Genomic DNA, 10,653 nt, shown 5'->3' on the forward strand with positions numbered 1-10,653 from the left:
CCTGCATGCAGTCTCAATCCTTGGTTCCTTCCAGTTGCAGGTTGGGGAGTTGGAATGAAGTGTAATGTAACGTACGTATATACGGACTAGCAGTTGTAGCTGCCCGTAGTCGTCGTCAGCGAAACAAAACCAGGGGACGACAGTGACAAGTGCCGGGCCGGGCCGGGCCGCGAGAACGCGGTTCCCGTGTGCCTGCCTGCTTCGCTTGCTGCTGCAGCACTCAACGCATATCGGCATAAATCTAAAAAAAAAAAAAAAACGCATATCGGCATACGGATGTACACTAGCACCTGCTTGCACTGCACTGCAGGCGCCCCGGCTGGCCGGCACATAAACCGCCGGGGCTCACGCGAGTCGCGCCGCCGCATGCATGCACTACGCGGCAACTAGCAGCACAGTGGCGGCTGGCGTATATATATATATATATATATATATATATATATATATATATATATATATATATATATATATATATATATATATATATGGCAGAAAGATGGAGAGAGGTCACGAGGATAGGGGGCTAGGGGCTGTGGCCGTCCAGGTTGCGCCAGCAGCTAGTTCATCCTCTCGTCTGGTACGACGATCCACCACGTCCGATCATCGTCGTCGGTTCGTGCATAGCATCAGCTCTCTAGCTATTATATTGATGAATCCCTCGTTGGGCAGCTAGCTGGTGCCGGATCGTCGTCCAGCAGCGCGGTGAACTCAACGTAGGCGGCGGCCAGCAGCCGGCCGGATCCAGGCGGCGGCGGCGGCACGGGCGGTTTAATTTAAGGGCGCGCGCGATCTCGATCGGCCGGGATGAAGTCGGAGATACTGCCTGCAGGTACGCACTACACTATCCGACTATTGATCGCTCCTCCGATCCTCCGCTCGGCCTTTGCGATTTGAATTCGAATGAATGAATTATTTTGAATCGTCTGGCTAAAAAGTCCATATATATGCGTTGTATATATATATGAGTACGTACGTGCTGCGATCGATCCTCTCGGGTTTCATTCAGCTTGCATGCGGTTCATTATTTATTTATTTCCTTCTCCGAGTGTGCGAGGAGGACCAGAGTACTTCTAAGTGAATCTTGTAAAACTCTAGTAGGATTTCCTTAGTGAACAATGGACCAATCCGATCCAAACTATACTAGGTACGGGAGAATTTCCTGAATCTTGTAATTTTTTTTTCCTGCAAAATTGAACTGATTTCTACAGAATTTCTGCATGATTCCTGTAAAACGAATTGCGTTACAAAGGGGCCCCAAAAAGAGTTTTGGATAGGTAGTTGGATTCTAGGACTCGTTTCTAATTTTTTTCACCGCAACCTCATTTTTCTCAAGAGATGAGATGAGACACAGCTTTGCTGAAGGGTGATCTCTACAACTAATTAAGGAATACACATGCTAACTAAGGAATATGAGGCACTATTTAAAAGGAATGTATGGAGACATATAGACCGAAAACCCATGCTGATATATACGTAACAATTTTTCATAAGAGCTACATGTAACAATTTTTTGGAGACAATTTTTTAATATCGTAAAACATCTTTTTCTAGCAGAAAGGAAGTGGAATACAAACTGTTTGTCAAGCATGCCATTTGTTTGAAGTCTAAATAAGTCGGTCAAGCCGTGCCAAATAAGGTCGTAATGGTGTGACTGACTGATCGTTGTTTGACCCATGATGTGTTGTTTTGTGTATTTTTTGGCGGTAGTGCTTTTTTTTTAAAAAAATGATCGTTCTCCCATAACGTCCGGTTCACGACACAAGGACAGGGGGCTTTTCAAAGTAAGCGGCCCATATGTCTGTGTATCTTCGTAGTGGGTCTGGCCCATTAATAAGCTCCCTCACATATGAGCCTACGTGTGAGCCCAGGAGGAAGTAAGTGGATAGGGCCTCCATTTTCGATGGATTAGTGTTCCTTATTGGTTTGATTGACCAAGAGCAATCCTCCTCCTCCAAAATCCAAAAAGAAAATTTTCACCAAAATCAAGCAAATGAGCATAGTGGTACTCACACATTATTAGTTGGAGGGTTCAGTAGTCCACCCCCGTAATTGGGGGATGAAGTAGACTTATTTCCCATTATTAGAGTAGTAGTACATCTGTGTGCATGCATTGTTTAAGCATATGGTATCTGGTGCTGCCTTTGAGTTGAGAGGGGATGGTAAAAAAGCTGCCCTCCGGCGGCGGCATCTTTGGATGGATGATGGAAAGTGCATTGTGTAGTTCACCCAAAAAATAAAAAACTGTTCAACATTCTTCGTCACATCGAATCTTGCAGCATATACATGGAGCATTAAACATAGATAAAAACAAAAACTATTTGCACAGTTTACTTATAAATCGCGAGACGAATATTTTAAACCTAGTTATTCTATGATTAGACAATGTTTGTAAAATAAAAACAAAAGTGAAACAGTATTAAAATTTAAAAACTTTTAGATCTGAACAAGACCTAACTTTGAGGAAAAGAACACCGCTGGAAGTGCTAGTGCTAATTTGTGTGCTGCAGCTGCGGCGTAGGCTAGGAGATTGCATGTGATGCATGTGAGAGTGCATGGCGTTGGCATTGCTGGCCGCGGCCGCTGCTGACACGCGCTGAACGTGACTTCTGTTCCAAGAACCTCATGCATGCATGTAACCGTGGGACTGAGACCGTGAGGATCACCGTACCTTTATTTAATTTGCAGTAACCTTCTTTTCTTTTTGTTTATGGTTTGGTACGGTTTAACTTTAAGTTGTCGTTTAGGAAAATTGATGAGGTCTGTCTGAACGCACTCTGATTTCTGAAGACAACTGTACATGTTGCCTCCCATCGATCCGCCCGCTGGGAATAGGAATATTTTCGATTCCTGGATACAATGGTATAGGGTAAGCCGGCCGGCAGCCAGAGAATCGAAGGCTTTTGGAAAGTCAAGCTCACAAGAGCTATAGCCACATCTGGCCGGGATCTCTTAATTCGGTGACACGTTTGGAACAAATTAGAGCATCTCCAAGAGACTCTCTATTCTTTGTTTTGTATTCTAATTTAGAGAGTTTTGTGTAAAATTAACCTCCAACAGACTCTCCATCATGCTCTCTAAAAAATAAACACGAGCTATCCCTCCTTTTTCGCTCGCCACGGAAAGCGAGCAGGCCTCACTCGCCAAGTCCCGTGAATCTTGCGGCAGCAGCATATTCTGCGTGCTTTGGGCCTATCCCGTATGCTCCATCGCCCATTCCTGCGCCAGACAGCCAAACAAGACATAGCAGCAGCACTTTGGAGGATGATGTGTTGGCGGAGACATACAGAAAATAGGACCTCGTGCGCAAACTGCAAGGCCATGGGTGGCAAGGAGGGCGCACAACGTGTTGTCAGTTGTCACACGTCACTGGCTTGCTCGTCGACGACCAACGTGTTGCCCTTCTGGCCTTGTGGGCAGGGCCCCTGCTTCTGAACTTGAGTTTCAGGTGACGGCGAGACAGTCGACGATGAGAGCAGACAGGATCGTGGTGGATCCGAAGACAAAAGATCTGGTGACATGGCAAGTTTTAAAATAGAGTCACAGTTTAGATGATCTGTTGGAGTAGCCTATCTTTTTTAGGAGAGATTCATTTTAGAAAATAGCTAAATCACTAAATTTAGATATTTGTTTTGGCTAATCTCTTAGAGATGCTCTTAAATCCACAGCGTAAAATGATGGATGAAATCCTCATGTACATACAGTAGGGAGATACATAAGCGCATCTTATCTTATTATTATATACAGAACTATAGATGCTCGATCGTGGCCCATACGTACGTACTCCTATATGAAGTTTCCCGCCGCCTCACCATCCACTCACCAAGTCTGGGCCTCAATCAAAACTATATGTGAGCAAGCTAGCTTAAGGAGTTAAGCTTAGAATGTGAGCTTATCCATCGAATCTACTAGCTATTCTGTATTGTTTTTCTCTCATAATAAATCAGCGAATAATACTTTCGGCTATGACTTTTCAGCCACGCAAAACTTTAGTGTAGCCCACCTAACGACGCATTACCAATGTAATTTTTAGTCGGGGAGAAACAAACACCATGAAAGTAAATTTTAGACGATAATTTTTTTAGTTTAATGTAACAACTGACCTTAGGTAGTCCAAACATGCAAGAACCGTTTTTTTTTTTATAAGGAAGCAAGAACCGGTGAACCGGGAGTTAAGCATCGCGCGCGCGCGCTCTGTAGGATTCAGTGTGTAAAGGTCCTCGCATCATAATTCTGAAATATTCATATGCTAAAGCTGTAAAGCAACATACCGTACTGTGTGGTACTAGTACAATACTACTCGTAGCTGATTACGAGGCTAAAATCAACGTCAAGTAAATCGTACGTACTGTACCCACACTATAGTACTACTCCTCCTAGACGTGCTCTGATTACGAGAGAAGAGATGACAGGATGAGGATGAATCCATCTGAAACTGCCACGGGAATGGAATCTCCGGTTGCCAACAGCCGGGTGCTACCTTCCAAAGCAGAGTTGAATTGAAAGAAAGAAATAATCCCAAATACCCAATGCCATCCATGATGCATGGTAGCTGCAACCTGCAACCGCGAATGCACTTTTTTTTTTAAAAAAAAATACACGGCTATAACACAGACGTCTAAACATACTTAACTCATCTCTACAAACAAACGTACGCTAACCTTATCTTTAGAAACACCTCCGAAATATTGAGTCTTCATATCTTTAAATTCACGAAGTTGTCATAGTCATCTCGCTCTTGACGAAGACATCGTATGTCTACTACTGAAAACATAGCGTCAATAAATCTTAAAATAAATTTAGAAAAACACAAAGACTCATGCTAAATTAAGGTCTTTAATTCGAGTGGACAAATTTCACAGCAAGTGACCTTGGCAACAGCAAATGCACATTTGCACTACAGCACAGTACACTGCTAGACTACAGCAAATATTCACAGGCGAAAGAAGAAGTGGAGCGGAGTGGCGTGCAGACTGCATCGAATATTTGGTCGCGTCAGTCAGATTGTTGGTTTTCGCTTGCTTTGCCGTTTGGCGTTTGCCCCCCATTGGTTGGTTGCTTGCTTGCGGTCGGACGCGAGAGCATGTCTCCGGTCTGGTCTCCCGGAGAAGGAGAAGCAACGACCCGGGCGGGAGGTGGGGGGAACCTAGAGCAGAGCAGCTGAGCAGTAGACGAAGCAAACAAAGGCCAAATGAAGCCGTCGTCAGCGCAGGGGAATGGGACAGCAGGCCGGGGTCACGTAGGTACAGGGGCGTCCGGCTCGGCGGATGAGTCGCCGTCGGCGAGCTGAGACGGTGGTGGTGGGGGACTCGGTCGGGAGCCCCCGCCGGCCCCCGAGCCTGCAACTGCAATGCAACCCCGACGGCCCGACCGACAGCGTGCTCGCCTGCAACGATGGAAGCAAGGAGAAGCGGCCACAGGGCCAGAGACCACGCACGCAGTCGCACTCGCACGCACGCCTCCACAGGCACAGACACATCCCCAAGGGCCAAGCAGGACCAACAAGGCCGAGACCACCGCCACAGGGTGACAGGCAGGGCGATCTGCATGCACCGTCTTCCACGCACTCACCGCGTCTTTCTTTGCAGTTTGCACCTGCATGCATTGGACCCCCCCTCCTCCTCCTCCCTGTGTGTGTGTGTGGTGTCCCCATGGACCATGGCCATGGGCACGCCATGCCAGGGCCGCGCTTGTCTCTTCCGCGGAGAATCTCTCGGTCTCTCGGCACTTTGCCAATTGCGAGGCATGGCATGCGTGCATGCCACCACTTCTTCCTCTGTTGTTTCCTCTGAATCAAGCCTCTCTCTCACAGTCACTTTTCTCGCCCGGCCCGGCCGTGAGCAGCCGTCCCACTGATGAAACCAAGCCGCTAGCAGTAGCAACGCATGTACTGCAGGCAATTTCTCTTCTCTTCTGTTCATCATCTCCATATGACCTACCAGGCTACCACTACCAGTACCATGATACCAGCCCACCATTTCCTTGAGAGTCCTCGTGCTCCTTCCTTCCTTCAATTCCATTCCTTTCCATCGGGGCAAGAGAAGGCTTCATACAGATACAGTGCTGCCACTTTCTCGGGCTTCGTAGGTCTGTCTCTCATGCCACATCTGCACACTGCCACTCACGCTTCTGCTGCCTGTAGTAGTATTTGTATATTCGATCCATGCACACCTTTGGGTCCTCGCAGATTTGGTTGCGCTGCGTGCCGCATGATCATGGGTGCCGGCAGATCGCCAGCCCATATCATGCGCCTTTTATTATTCTCCAATTACCCATGGCCATATACTATCTCTCAGCTGGTCTCTTCTTTTCTCACCGAGAGCCAAAAACTAACATACATTTTGACCCATGATGACACTAACACCGGTGGTAAATTCAAAGTAGTGGCATGCTTGGGATTGGGATGGGCATCCAGTCAGTCAAGGCAGGGTACGTAATCTACATTGATCTCGAGCCTCTGAAACCCAACAGTTGGGGTGCCGGCCGGCCGGGTGGTGCTGATTATAGTGATCAAAAGCAGGATCCATCTAAAAAGACGGCGGCTACTATATACTAGTATATTGTCAGCTTAATTGTTCTCTTGACCTTGCTGCATGCATTTTACTGTTACTCATTAGCTAGTACGTAGTATATGCTCAGGACACTGGCCTGTCTCAACGAACAGTCACTGAACACTGAACACAGAGTGTGGGTGCCTTTCTTGTTATGTGTCGTGGCTCCTCCCCGTCACAGTACCAGTACAACGCGTACTCCTTCCTATACATCGTCTATGTTTCACCAACCGATCGAATTAAAGGATCTCAACTAGAGTTTGCTTTCAAGGACCAAGAACAAAAGTGATAAAGCGATGATACGATGCATGCCATTAACCCACAAGCAGTCGTATAATAGCTAGCCACTGCCATGATGAGATGATGATCCTATTCGCTTCTGTTCCCACTTCAATTCCCTCTCATGTTAGTACTACTCCACACCGTAATAAAGAAATGAAGGATTAATTGTAGGTCATTATATATTCTTACTTACTCCGTCTGATGAATTAGGATCGAATTGAATAATAAAAAGTGATAAAGAAATCATATAACGAGATTCCCAAAACATGGACAGAGGTCTCTTCCCAAACACAACATTGGTCATTACTCCTTTTCTTTAATAAAATAAAATTTTATTATATAGTATCATGTTGTTATGGAAGTCCGTTTCATCAGGAGTAATTATCAAAATAGAAGTGTATCCTCCTTTGGGAGTTGGGACGGGGATCGATCAAATCAAGGCAGGGTAGTAATCATATTACACTGATTTTCGTCTGAAACAACGAAGAGTAGAGTGGCTGTGATCATAGTGATCAAAAGCAGGATCCTCCTACAAAGACGAGAACGCCTTAGGCCCTGTTTAGATTTGAGATTTTTTGGCCAAAGTGGTAAAAATTTTTATGGTCAGAACACGCGAAAAATTTTAGGTGTTTAGTTTGGTAAATTTTTTTCTGACACAACTTGGGCTGCATGCATTTGCAATTGTCATTGGTGGGCTTCCATGGAATTGCGTGCACAGTTGCAGCCCAAAATTTTTGCCACAAAATTTTTTGGCCCCGTTTAGTTCCTAGGCTCCAATTCCACAAAAATTTTTCTCTTTAGGCCAAAAAATTTCAAATCTATTATTATCACATACTTAATCATTAATTCTACTACTAGTATACTGTCAGCTTGACCATTTATTAGCTATAGGAACAAAGCGGGCGTGCCTTTCGTGTCTGCCGCGTGGCTCCTCGTCAGACAGTTTGAACTGGTCTTATGAATCTCATTACTTCATGATTAAACACTAATTGTTAAAAAAATAAAATTATTTTATTAGCTAAATTCAAAAAATTTCGCGAACTAAATAAGGTCTCAGATGCATTTGCCTGCTAGTAGGAGCAGTAGCCGCCGCTGTCGCTCGTGATGGAGACGGAGATGGGAGTACGATTGATTAGTTCACGGGCCGGGGGCCGGGAGCATGCATGGTTAGCGGCCGTGGCAACTGACGACGGGCCGGGGGGTATCGTAGGGTAATAAGGCTAGCGGTTAGGCACATAATCACGCAGGAGAGGAGAGGAGAGGAGGAGAAGCAGAAGCAGATGCTCCGTCTGCATCATCATCATCATGCATCAGATCGATGGGGCCACGATCCATGGATCGACGACGACCACCGGTGCATGGAACGACATGCAGATGCATGCAGGACGACGATTTTTGGCGGCATCTATCTCTGCATGCATGATTATTATTACGTGCCCGCTGGTCCTGGACTGGACTGATCCTGCTGGTAGCTTCATGCATGGCTAGTCGCATTGCTTTGACAAATTGACATGCTGCTAGTATGCTATTGCTATGGTATGGTAGGCTAGCCATTTTGTATGTAGCTAGACAAAAATGGTTTTGCATTAAGATATGTGTTTGTAGACTCTCAAAGCGAATTCATGAGTGTGAAAGTGAGAGCACATGCCAAGTGTAAAATAAACTTTACCGTAGCGGGCCTTGTTTAGTTCGCAAAAATTTTCAAGATTCTCCATCACATCGAATCTTTGGTCGCATGCATGAAACATTAAATATAGATAAAAATAAAAACTAATTACACAGTTTATCTATAATTTGTGAGATGAATCTTTTGAGCCTAGTTACTCTATGATTGGACAATGCTTGTCAAATAAAAACGAAAATGCTACGCGGAGGTTGTCTTTGCCGAGAGCCTGGAGTTGCCCTCGGCAAAGGTCACCTCTTTGCCGAGAGCCTAACGGCGCGGCTCTCGGCAAAGGTGACGACTAGGGCAGCCGTTCACGGCACGGCATCTTTGCCGAGGGCTTGCCTTTTCCGAGAGCTAAGCTCTCGGCAAAGCTGGCCTTTGCCTAGAGCCCCTCTTTGCCGAGAGCCTGGCCGTCGGCAAAGGCTCTTTGCCGAGAGGATGGCAGGGCTCTCGGCAAAGGCTGTCTTTGCCGAGGGTCTGGCTCTCGGCAAAGCAGGACCCTCGGCAAAGCTCGCGTTTCCTGTAGTGACGGTAGCTAAAATCCAAAAATTTTGCAAGCGTACGCATGCATTGACGATGCATGGCGATTTGGGAAGGTGACAAATAGGCATCCAATCCAATCCATGCCCCGCGCCGCGCGGTTGAGTACGTTACGTACGTGTGTGGTGGTCTAGTGGTGGTGTGTTATTATCCGTCCATCATCAGTCCTTGGCGGATGGAGCCGTCACATGCACACGCACTGTTGCACCGGATGGTCCGAGAGCTACTGGGCGGAACAGCCGAACAAGGAGGACCTGCCGTCCAGATCGGTACTCCTAGAGTAGGCCTGCCTGCATGCCATTGCCATGCATGCATTTCGGAGCTGTTTGCATTGCATGCACCCCCGGTCGATCGCCTGTTTGAACGGACGGCTCAGATGTAGTATCGTTCGTAGCTTCGGGATTGGTGGCCTGCTGGTCCCTTCCTTGCTTGAGCAAGCTCGAGACTGCATGTTGTTTTTTTACAAGAACGGATGTTTATTACTAGTACCCAACAACCAACAGATGTTTTCGAGAGAGAGAGAGAGGAACGTAGGTCGCCGGACTAAAAAAAACTTTTGTTGTAGAAAAAAAAAGGAAATAGCAGCACAATGAGCAGATTAACAGAATCCATACAGTAGTACCGGCCAGTAGGGAACTGAGAGTTGGACTGTGAGAAGGTAAAGGGAGATTCCACAGCATCATTGCCAAACTATCAAATTTTGATTACAGGGGAATCCCGTCACGTACGGTCTCACCTGCTGAGACCTGTCTATGGCCCTGTTTAGTTCCCCACCCAAATTTTTTTCATCCATTCCATCGAATCTTTGTACCCATACATGGAACATTAAATGTAGATAAAAAAATAAACTAATTACACAGTTTAGTTAAGAATCGCGAGACGAATCTTTTAAACCTAGTTACTCCATGATTAGCCTTAAGTGCTACAGTAATCCACATATGCTAATGACAGATTAATTATGCTTAATAAATTTGTCTTGCAGTTTCCTGACGAGCTATATAATTTGTTTTTTATTAGTTTCTAAAAACCCATCCCGACATCCTTCCGACACATCCGATGTGACACCCAAAAAAATTTTGATTGCCAATGCCTATATATCTGGAATCTCTATCTTGTCACTGGCTTCATCATTCGTACAGCGTGAGCCTGAGCCGCCCAGCTAGCTTAGCCGGCTTGCCTGGATAAGCTCCGGCGGGCTCGGGCCCGCCCGTGCCCGTCCTTTGGTGGGCCCTAGACACGAGACTGGTGCTGTCGGGTGGAGTTTGGGTTTGGGTCCCTGGAAGACGGATGGAGGACCCGGCCATCATCCTCTCACCGAGCGATACGGTTGCCAAGTTCTCGGTGTGTGTGTGTGTGCGCGCGCCTGGCGTCTGCTCCCCACTACGCACGTCGCCCCATGCAACACGACGCAGTCGGGTGGGGTCTGGCCGTCGTCGCCTCCGCCTCCGCCTCCCCCGTCGCCGGGCCTCCGATCCATGCAACTGCAATGTGCAATTTGCGAACAGCGATGGGCTCCGGCCGTACTGGGGCCGTGCCGCCCGCGAAAGCGACGCTGTCTGCCATCCCCATCCCCATCCACTGTGGCTCCCTTTGGCCCTTGCTGTTGGCTGCCGCTGT

General features: G+C 46.8%; 1 long non-coding RNA gene across 1 annotated transcript; it reads left to right on the forward strand.

The window, feature by feature from the left end:
- Window positions 539–1,217, forward strand: LOC110434300. The gene is made up of 2 exons (XR_002451714.1): window positions 539–577; window positions 670–1,217. It is a non-coding gene; the product is annotated as an uncharacterized LOC110434300 (long non-coding RNA).

This window comes from Sorghum bicolor, chromosome 4 (genome assembly GCF_000003195.3).
Source record: "Sorghum bicolor cultivar BTx623 chromosome 4, Sorghum_bicolor_NCBIv3, whole genome shotgun sequence".
Classification (NCBI taxonomy): Eukaryota; Viridiplantae; Streptophyta; class Magnoliopsida; order Poales; family Poaceae; genus Sorghum; species Sorghum bicolor.